Here is an 11,169-nt window from a genome sequence, read left to right as displayed (position 1 = left end):
ATGAACATGAGTCTAAAAGTAGGTGAGTTTATTAAAGTGATAGCTAAATAAGGTCCAAGGTAAGAACTCGCTAGCTCACACGGTCTTCCCCACTTAAGCTTCATCACCAACCTGTCATTCATAATAAATATGAAAGCCACAGTCAGTGGGGAGTAACTCAGGGTTCTCCCAGCCACAAAATGTCAAAATACAAGTAATTAGGAATTTAATTAAACGAACAAGCATAAGAATAAATACTTACGGTAACAAGAGAATCATGATTAGTATACAAAATGCAATAAGAGTAGTTATGCATAAATGAGAGAGGAATAATTTGGTCAAACGGTCAAATATTGACTCGACTCAAACGTAAGACAATTTACAAAGTATAGACTCAAACAAGACAACCCTCAAGACTCCAACCTCTTGGTAGGACGACGATCATAATACGGTCCTAGTCTAAACCGGATCCGGACTCTCGGGATGGGCGACACCCGATTCGACAAACGATACCAAATCGTATCCAAGACTCGAAACATGGCACGCACTCGTATCCAAAGGTCGAGTAACCTCTAATCGGAAACATGGCACGCACTCGTATCCAAAGGTCCGAAGAAAGGCGGAAGGATATCCTAATTCGGAAACATGGCACGCACTCGTACCAAAGGTCCAAAGAAGGAAAGATAACCCAATCCGGAAACATGGCTCACACTCGTGACCAAAGGTCCGAAAGGGGTAAATAGGGTAAGTCAAGTCATCACACAATGTAAGTCGTCACACTTGGGTCACAAATACGAGTGGAAAAGATTGCACAAACATAACGTAAACAATTCATGTGAAGCATGCATAAGTATAAAGGTATAAGAAACATCAAGTACTCCCATGATAAAAGAGTCTCAACACATCATACACAAGCATTAGAACCAAAGTTAAGATGCATACCCAACAAGAAACTCAAAACCCAATCTATAACAACAAGTTTAGTACTCGACTACAACAAGGGTCAACTTCAAACGGTCATAACTTGAGTTCTATACATGATAATGAGGTGAAACCAGTTGGAGGTAATAGCTTATCCTCTTACGGTTCTAACGGTAGGTCATAAGCCTCAAACAAATAAGTAACGAAGAAGTTATGGCCATTTTAAGAAAACTGGTCCAGGCTGAGTGCGCAGCTGCGCCGAGTGCGCAGCCTGCGCCGAGATGCTGATTTGCGCGACACTACCAATTCACCTTCATCCCCAAATCATTTTTTTATCAAGCCATTACCATCTCAATTGCACCATATATTACCCAACCAACTTTATACAAGTATTAAGGGTGAAATCAAGCATAAAAGAGGGATTAAAACACAAGATTCGATTCAAATTCAAACAATTCCAAACTAACAACTTCATGACATAATTAAGCACAATTATTAAGCATGAATAAGACGGATTCTTTACTAATTCATCCATGTATACAAAAGACTAGAAACTCCTTCAAACCACCAAGAGAGATTCCACACAAAACTCAATCAACAACAAACAAGTAAAAACATGTAAAGAATCTAACTTTAACACACATGTGAACAAACTATAACATATATAAACACACAAATTGACATAATGTCGAGTAACCCATCACCGTTACCTTTTTGCACTTCAATCTTCTATTGAGTCGTCAATGATGTAGCTATCCTCCTCCGGGTCGTCCAAATTCTCCCCTAAACATAAAAATAAAGATATTAAGTCAAGAATCCACATCCTTGTAAGATGAGAATTTCGAAATAAAGGAAAAGATGACAACTTTCTTACTTAGAAAGAAGGGGAATGAGAAAAGGAAGAGAATGGCGCGAAAAGGAACAAGATTGGTGAAGAATTGAGTGAGATATGGTGATTTTAGGGTTGAGTGGAGATGGTTCAACAATGGTGGTGTGGTTGTTGGGAAATTTCAGAAATTAGGAGTGAGGAGGATGAAGTTGTGAGGGTTTAGTTGAAGTTTTGTGTAGAGAAAAGAGAAGGAAAAGGCCCATGAGTCATGATAAGCCCAATAACTCAAAATGAGTCGGTTTCCACTAGAATTTTCGTCTCAAGCCTACTATAACTCAAGACGGAGAATAATATTATTAGAATCTACACTATTATTATCGTTATACGACTATGACGATATTTTATAAAAATAGGCTTTAAATAATAATTATTTAATAAAAATTACTTAAAAGTTTATTTAAAATATAAGGAAAGGGCGGGGTGTTACACCAACACCCGTACTCTCGAGGTGCTAACCCAAAACGACAAGGAGGGGTTCACTGAGTTCCTAACCCGTTGGAGGAGGGTGAGTACTCAGTTGGTTAGTAAGCCGAGTGAATCAACTCTGGTGGAAAAATTTGTCAACAACCTCCGCCCGGTTTATGCCAACTCGAGGTATCAAAATATCAAAACTTTTCAAGATCTCTGCAGATTACGGGACGCGTATTGAGGACGACCTCCGAAAGGGTGTCTTAGCAAAGACCACAGGCAGGGGTTATCAAGGATCCACCTCAACCGGATCTCGCCCTTACGGTCAGACAAACAAGATTGATGAGGTCAACCTCGTCGAACCATCTGCCAAGAAAATTGAACACCCCCAGAGAGTCTTCACCAACATAGGGTCAACTTATGCAAGTGCCCTGAAAAGGCTCATAGACCAAGGGAAGCTACAACCGATCGGGCCCACCCCGGACCCGGCTGACGCCAAGAAATCCCGATTTTGGAACCCCAACGCCTACTGCCAGTATCATCGAGGGAAAGGGCATGATACCGAAAATTGCTTCAAACTCAAGCACCTCATTCAAGACATGATTGAGAAAGGAGATTTGCCTATACCCCCACCAACTAAGCCAAACAACAAGACGAATCCTCTGGGAATTCACGCCATCTCTGACGATGAGCCAACCCTAGACTGCTCTAATCTCATCTTGCCAATTGACGATGAGGTGAATGTTCTGAAAAAGGACCCTTCAGATGGAGTGTTCGTATTCGGTCTTTGCCACTATGCTCACTATGTTTCAAAGACAAGTTGAGGAGGCCATTGCCGGCCTTTCGAGAGAATTACCCGACTCGACGACGCCTACCGTCGACTCATCTTCAATCCCCCGGCACCACGTCCTCGGGAGAATTCCCCAAGCATTCAAAACTACCCACCCCAGGATGGATTGCTCCCGCGACCGTTCTGGCATAGGCCCGACGAAAATCACCTTCAAAATAACCACCTTCACAAGAACTACCCTCAAAATAACTACCCTCACAAAAATCGCCCTCACAAAAATATTCCCCACAAGAACTACCCACCGAGGAATACCCCTCCAAGGTATCCTCGAGACCCTGAAATTAACGGCATATGGCGGGATGATGTTGAGGATATTTATGTCGTCCCAGGAAAGGAGAAGCGGACGAAGGAAATCGGACATCTCACCCGGTCCGGACGTCCCTATCAGAATCCGAGCAACCCAGCGGTCGTTCCAACAACGAATGACCAAATCGTCCCAGAGGTGGACGCTCAACCAAAGGCTCCCGAGAACTCAATCCTGAAACAGCTCCAGAAAGCAAAAGCCGAGATATCTATCTAGCAACTGATCGCAACGTCTTTTGAGCATCGGCAGGCCTTGCTGCAGGTCTTGGGAAAATTAACCGTGCCCTCCACCTCTTCCCCAGAAGAAATAGTGGCACACATAACAAGAGACGCCCCTGATCTGAGCAATCCGGTCGTCTTCTCCGACGAGGATATCCCCCTGTTCGGAGCCAACCATAACCTGGCCCTGTACATCACTATGCAATGCCTCCAAAAGAACATACCAATGGTCCTCGTGGATGACGGTTCCGCCGTGAATGTCATTCCTCTCAAAACTGCCCACAGGCTGGGTATTAAGGAATCTGATTTAATCCCAACAAATCAAGGAGTACGCGCCTACGACGGCACCCGTCGTAAGGTCCCAGGGCTTATCACTCTAGCCGTCGCAACCAGGCCACTAGAAAGACAAACCAGTTTCCAAGTGGTCGACATCGACGCATCCTTCAACATGCTCCTGGGACGTCCCTGAATTCACGCCATCAAGGCAGTCACATCAACGCTTCACCAAAAGATCAGGGTCCCCTTTAACGGGAAAACGATCACGATCCCCGCTTCCCCATCAAAGCGATCATGAGAAGAGGGGTAGCCTCCCAAGCCATTGAGGAGGACGACAATGAAATGTGGGGTTTCCAAGCCGTGAACGCCATAACTGATGAGCTAACAACCTCTGAATGTGACCCGTTCGCCAGCCTCACGATTAACCGTATCATGATGCGTCAGGGTTATTTCCCGGGTTTGCCGCTCAATCCGCTAAAGGACCCATTGCCTCCCTTGAAGCAGGCCAAGGTCCCCAATATTCCCTTGGACTCGGATACGGGCCTACTGACAAAGACATCCAGGAGATGAACCTCCTAATCCGAAAACGCAAGAAGCACGGAGTCATCCTCTGTCCCTACCACCTGACTCTTAACGGATACTTTGTCCCCGAGGGAGAGTCTGAACTCTACCACGGCTTTCCGGAGCCTATCTATGACTCTGCGGCGAAGGCTAGATACCCGGGAGTGGAAGTCTTCCAGGACTGCCACTTTATTCCCGACAACATCGAAGCTGCATCAACCGAGTCCAAACCGTCACCATGGCTCGACGGACAAGCTGTCACACTACTCTTTGGGGAAGATAACATCAAATGCCTCGACTATGAGGACATCATCAACATCGCCCTGAAAGACAATCAGTATGATCCAACCGCCTTGATCTCCGATACTGACCCGGAGAAAGCTACCCAGGGCTGGAGGAAAACCATCAAGTGGACCGATCACCAAGGCCGCATTCTCAAGATCACAACTGGAGAAGGCCCTATGTTCAAGAAGGAAAGTGAAGACGGATCTGAGTCTGAGTCTGAGTTGGAGTCAGAGTCTGTTATAGCTCCTAACACTCCAGTTGTCCCAGTCAAGGTCCCCTTCCCACTGTTTTATCACAAAGTCGTGGCTGATTTAGAGGCTGAGTCTGCTAAGGTCACCCCCACTCCAATGAAAGGTGACAACCTGGAGCCTGTTCCAGGGGCCACTTCCTCTGTCGTGTTGCCTCTGACTGACCACGAGATGTCTGTCCTTTCCGAGCTTTTCGCTCGTGTCAACTTAATGAACGCTAAGTTTGCTTATGACTCGTCTCATTTTAACTGCAATGCAATTCTGAATGATCATGAGGAATTTGACTTGAGTAACTACCCACCTCACTTAGCCAAAGAACTTGACAAACGGGAAACCAGAACCACCATCATTGAGGAAACCGAACCTATTAACGTAGGAACCGACAATACACCTCAAGAACTTAGGATAGGGACAACCCTGGACCCCTCGGAAAGACAACAGTTCATTGACCTCCTCCACGAATACAAGGACGTATTCTTCTGGTCTTACAGAGATATGCCTGGGATTGACAGAGAAATTGCAGAGCACCGGATACCCATCAAACCCGGAGCTAAACCTGTGAAACAGAAGCTACGCCGGATGCGTCCTGAGTGGGCCTTAAAAATCAAAGAAGAGGTGGACAAACAGTTCAAGGCTGGGTTCATCAAAGTGTCTGAATACTCGGACTGGGTGGCCAACATTGTGCCGATACCAAAGAAAGACGGACGAATTCGGGTTTGCGTCAACTTCAGGGATCTGAACAAGGCAAGTCCAAAAGACGACTTCCCTTTGCCGCATGTTGACATTCTAGTGGACAACACCGCCGAACATGCTCTCCTATCATTCATGGACGGGTATGCCGGGTACAACCAGATTAAAATGGCTGAGGAGGACTTGCACAAAACTGCGTTCACTACACAGTGAGGTACATATTGCTACACGGTCATGCCTTTCGGCCTCATCAACGCTGGAGCGACCTATCAAAGAACCGCTACCACTCTCCTACATGGTATGATGCACAAGGAGGTAGAGGTATATGTCGATGACATGATCGTCAAATCAAAAGAACGGGACAGCCACATCAATGCCCTTCGGAAATTCTTCGTTCGTCTGCGGAAATATAACATGAGACTAAATCCTCAGAAGTGTGCATTCGGTGTCACCTCCGGAAAAATCTTGGGACATGTCGTCAGCAAAAGAGGCATTGAGATTGATCCAACCAAGATCAAAGCCCTTCAACAAATGCCTCGGCCTAAGAACGAGAAGGAGATTCGGGGATTTCTCGGTCAGGTCCAGTACATCAGCCGGTTCATCGCCAAGCTCACTATGATTTGTGAACCGATATTCAAGAAGCTTCGCGCCTCCGATCACACCGATTGGGACGACGACTGCCAAAAGGCATTCGACAGGATAAAGGAAATCCTATCCAAACCTCCTGTTCTCATGCCACCTCAACCGGGGATTCCTCTGTCCTTGTACCTGACTGTTACTGACACAGCCATGGGTGCAATGCTAGCACAAACAGTTGGCAATGAGGAGCGAGCCATCTACTACATCAGCAAAAAGTTCATTGAGTACGAGACGCGGTATACCCAACTGGAAAAGACATGCCTTGCCCTAGTATGGTCAACAAAGAAGCTGCGACATTACATGCTCAGCTACTCGGTCCACATCTACTCCAAGATGGACCCAGTCAAATACATCTTCGAGAAACCCGTACTAAACGGAAGGCTGTCTAGGTGGACACTCATGCTGTCTGAATTCGATCTCAAGTTTGTACCTCTCAAGGTTATCAAGGGAAGAGCAGTCGCCGACTTCCTAGCAGAAAATCCCGTCAGCGAGGATCCAACGACCGACACATGGTCACTTCCTGACGAAGACATCCTTTGTGCCGACTCCGACGCATGGGACCTATACTTTGATGGTGCATCTAATCTGAGAGGCTTCGGGGTAGGAATCCTTCTAATATCACCAGAGGGAGAACACGTTCCGATCTCGGTCAAGCTAGACTTCGCCGTCACGAACAACGCCGCTGAATATGAAGCATGTCTCATCGGCCTACAAGCAGCCATCACACTTGGCATCAAAAGACTGAGGGTCCATGGCGATTCCTCACTCATCATCAATCAGGTATCCGGATCATGGAAAATCCGATCTGACAGCTTAACTCCCTACCGAGCAAAGATCAATCAAGAGGCCGAGTTCTTCGACCAAATCGACTACTTCTACTTGCCGCGAGAGGAAAATCAATTTGCTGATGCCCTGGCAAAACTTGCCGCGCTCGTCAACATACCTGACGACATGACATCGATGCCCCTATGTGTCGAAAGACGGAGCGAGCCAGCTCACATTTGTGCCATCATCAATGACGAGGAAAGCCATGATGAACCTTGGTACCAAGCCATCCTCAATTACAAAACCAAAAACGAATTCCCTCCCAACTCTGATCAAAGAGGACAAAGAGCCATCCGTTTACTTGCATCACAATTCGTGATAAACCAAAATCAACTCTATAAAAGAACACCCCAAGGAATTCTCCTTCTTTGCATTGACCACCACAAAGCCAAGAAAGTCATGGGAGAGGTTCACGACGGAGAATGTGGCCCTCACATGAGTGCAATGATGCTTACACGGAAAATCATGCGGCTAGGTTACTACTGGACAACCATGGAAGCCGATTGTCGTAACTACGTCAAACATTGCCGCAACTGCCAAATCTTCGCCAATATACAACATATACCACCATCCCTTTTATACACCATGACATCACCCTGGCCATTCTCAACCTGGGGCATCGACATCATCGGGAAAGTCAACCCGATAGGCACCAAGGGGCATTGCTTCGTCCTCGTCGCCATCGACTACTTCACCAAATGGATGGAAGCGCAGTCATATGCAGTCTTGACCGCCAAGCAAGTGGCCAAGTTCATTCAAAACAACATCATCTGTGGATATGGGGTACCCATGAAATCATCAGCGATCAAGGCTCTCACTTCCGGGCGGAAACTCAAGCTTTGCTGGACAAATACAAGATCAAACGACATCGATCATCCCCCTACCATCCCCAAACCAACGGAGCGGTGGAGGCAGCGGACAAAACTCTTGTTACCATCATCAAGAAAATGCAGGACAACTACCGCGATTGGCCGAGCAAACTCCCATTCGCACTCTGGGGATACCGAACCTCCATTCGAACACCGACAGGCGCCACACCCTTCTACCTAGCATACGGTATGGAGGCGGTTCAACCGGTAGAATTAGAGGTCCCATCTCTACGCATCCTACTGGAGAGTCAAGTCCCTGAGGCGAAATGGACCCGTCGAAGGTACGAACAACTCACTCTTCTAGACGAACGACGACTCAACGCTTTGCACAACGTCCAGCTATACCAACGACGTATACAACGGGCATTCAACAAGAAGGTCAAACCCCGAAACATCCAGGAGGGCGACTTGGTCCTCAAGTCAGTTCGAGCACCATTACCCATCGATCCGAGGGGAAAATTCAAACCCAACTGGGCCGGGCCATACCTGGTCAAGAAAATACTTTCGGGGGGGCGCAGTGAGACTGAGTGACCTAGATGGGGAGGACTTTACAAACCCAACCAACCTAGACCAACTCAAGAAATACTACCCTTGAACCCTATCAACAAACAACCTAGCCTAGTTTTACAACTAGCACCAACCTCAACCCTTTTCAAGTCAAGTTCCTCAATATGTTCTGATTTGAAATTGCATGTTTTATCGAGTCTAAGCTGCGGCACCTTGCCCGTTTCGAATGTCCTTTGATCCGTCAAAGGCAACGTCCATTTGCACTACAAAAACCAAACCCCTGAACTACGAGCATGGTTTGATTTCACCTCTTCAGGTGAATACGTAGGCAGTCCCTTTTATGCTTGAGGGATACAACCACAAAACCCAATTCAAATTCACAAAACATTTCGAACTACGATCATGGTTTGATTTCACCTTTTCAGGTGGTTAGGAAGGCAGTCTTTTCTTACACAAGAAGGATACAACCATCCCCACATACAAAAAATCCCATCAAAAAAAAGGAAAGGGAAAACTATTCCCTTTCTCTACAAAATACAAAATGAGCCTTTCTCCCTTTCCACAAAATACCACTTTCCCAAGTGCAATTGTTTAGGACGATTCAAATCGAATTGCCTTCACAAAATGGATGGAAGAAACAAGCGTTCACAACTTTCGACACGAGCAATCCTCTTATTTAATTAATAATGGGAGGGATTACAGTTTCAACAACAAATAAAGCTCGACGAGTCTACAACTCGTCAAAGCTAAGGTGTCCACTAACACACCTCACATAATAAAACTAGCACAAAACACACAACAACTAGCTAGTACAACATAATACAAACTCACAACAGTAATACAACATAATAATAAAGTGGGTAATGGAGGTCTTCACTCTTCCATTCTACCCTTGCCTTTTCCTTCGGGGTACATCTTCCCCTTGTTCTTTTTGTTGGCCCGCCTAGCATGGACTTCTTCCTCGGAACGGATCCTAAACGGATCTAAGACGGCGACGGCCTCCGGTCTAGCACAAGACCCAATGTTCGACCGAAGACGAGCCAATGCACGGCCTACCATACTCTTGGGGCCTGAGTTCCTCCTCTTCGGTGGTCTCATCACATCGGGAGTAGCTCCCTCAGCATACTCTTCAAAGAAGGCACGATTGGCCTTGCCATCCTCTCGGTACTTCAAGTCGACAACCTCGTCCTTACGGAATTTGGATCTCTCTTCCAAGGACGGAGCACGTGACCACTTGACATAAGCGGGAGTCACCCATGTCGTGGAAATGGGGTTTGGCACCTCCCAAAGTGGCCGAGTGGCCCACCACCTTTCAAAGAATTCCACAAGCTCGGAGTTCCGGAACACATTCTCTTGGACAAGAGTATCTTGAGCGGGCACCTTTTGTTGATGCCCCATTTGCCTCATAAGCCTTTCAGGATAAAGGAACGAAACAACCTTCAAACCAACCACCATCAAAGAACGAGGACTAGCACCCGAAGCAGGCAACCCCGTGAAGGACCTCAAGTGCCACCACGGCACCACCCAACGGATATGAGGACCACACTCCTCCGCCAACCTTGCGGCCCAATAGGCCTCGGTGGAAGCAAAACTATCCGGGTACAACTTCTTCCTCATAGTAAGGTGACGGAAGGAGTAAGAAGAAGGATTAACCGGAGGCTCTACATACCTTAGCCTCTCCAATAGCCACACTTGGAGGATCCTTGGCGATCCAAAAGAGGGAGCTTCTCCACAAGAGCCTTCCTTGTCCAAAGCTTGGATAATCTCTCCAAGCATCAACCACGATGGATCTCTACCACGCTCCATTTGCTCAATCACATGGATAAGGGTCATGCTACCATGGCATCTCGGCCCCTCCTTCTTCAAGACATCAACGAAGAGGTACACATGGACAAGGCAAAATGCAAGAGCCCTTCTTCTAGCCACCTCCGAGACATTAGCATCTAACCGATTCGAGAAGATGTTAATAAGAGCCAACATATCCACACCATGTGGAGCAAGAAGAAAGTTAACTTGGCTTGTTGATAAGCCCAACAAGGAACGGAATTTCTCCTTGCAGCACAATCGAGTCGGAGGAAGCACCGGAGTACAACCCGACCACCCACCAATGGCTCCAACTTCTTCGACGAGAGGACAAATCTCGCCCTTCGGGAAAACGAAAACATGATGTTTCGAATCCCAAAACCGAGAACATGCTTCAAGAAACGAAGGTTGCACCTTGACTTGACGAAGCACCAACAATTGACCAACTCCCATGCAATCGAGTTGATACTTCTCGGGAGGCGACAAATCCCGACACCATTGTCGCAAGGCGTTCTCGAAAGCATCCATGAAATATTTTTGTGGAAGAAGAAGAGGTTTTGTAGAGATGTTTTTGTGTTTCGGATGCTGAAACAATGAAGCGCAAACGTCCCTATTTATACAAAATTATCAGCGCATTTTTCAGAAAAAGAGGAGAGCTGGCTTCCATCGCCAAGACGCTCGCGCCTCTTTGAGGCTTCTCCAGGATTCCCGCTGTTGACTTGTCTCTTTTAACATGTGTTTTCTCCTGACACCTCAAACCTCCCGCCAGGAACCTCGCGCCTCTTCGGGATGATCCGGGAAATTTTGTGTTTTTTCACACTCACATTTCCTTGTTTTCGCGTTTTACGAAATCCGACCCGGTTTCCATGACGCAGCTTTAAACATACGGATTTTTCT

The 11,169-nt window shown here is 46.6% G+C and overlaps 1 long non-coding RNA gene across 1 annotated transcript; it reads right to left on the bottom strand.

Moving 5' to 3' along the window:
• LOC141621713 (uncharacterized) lies at nt 1-1,922 on the bottom strand. The gene is made up of 3 exons (XR_012532606.1): nt 1,775-1,922; nt 1,611-1,683; nt 1-111 (listed from the first exon to the last, which is right to left on the bottom strand). It is a non-coding gene; the product is annotated as an uncharacterized LOC141621713 (long non-coding RNA).
• Between the last annotated feature and the right edge of the window lie 9,247 nt (nt 1,923-11,169).

The sequence above is a fragment of the Silene latifolia genome, chromosome X (assembly GCF_048544455.1).
Source record: "Silene latifolia isolate original U9 population chromosome X, ASM4854445v1, whole genome shotgun sequence".
NCBI classification, from domain to species: Eukaryota; Viridiplantae; Streptophyta; class Magnoliopsida; order Caryophyllales; family Caryophyllaceae; genus Silene; species Silene latifolia.
This window is presented reverse-complemented; position numbering and strand designations above follow the sequence as displayed.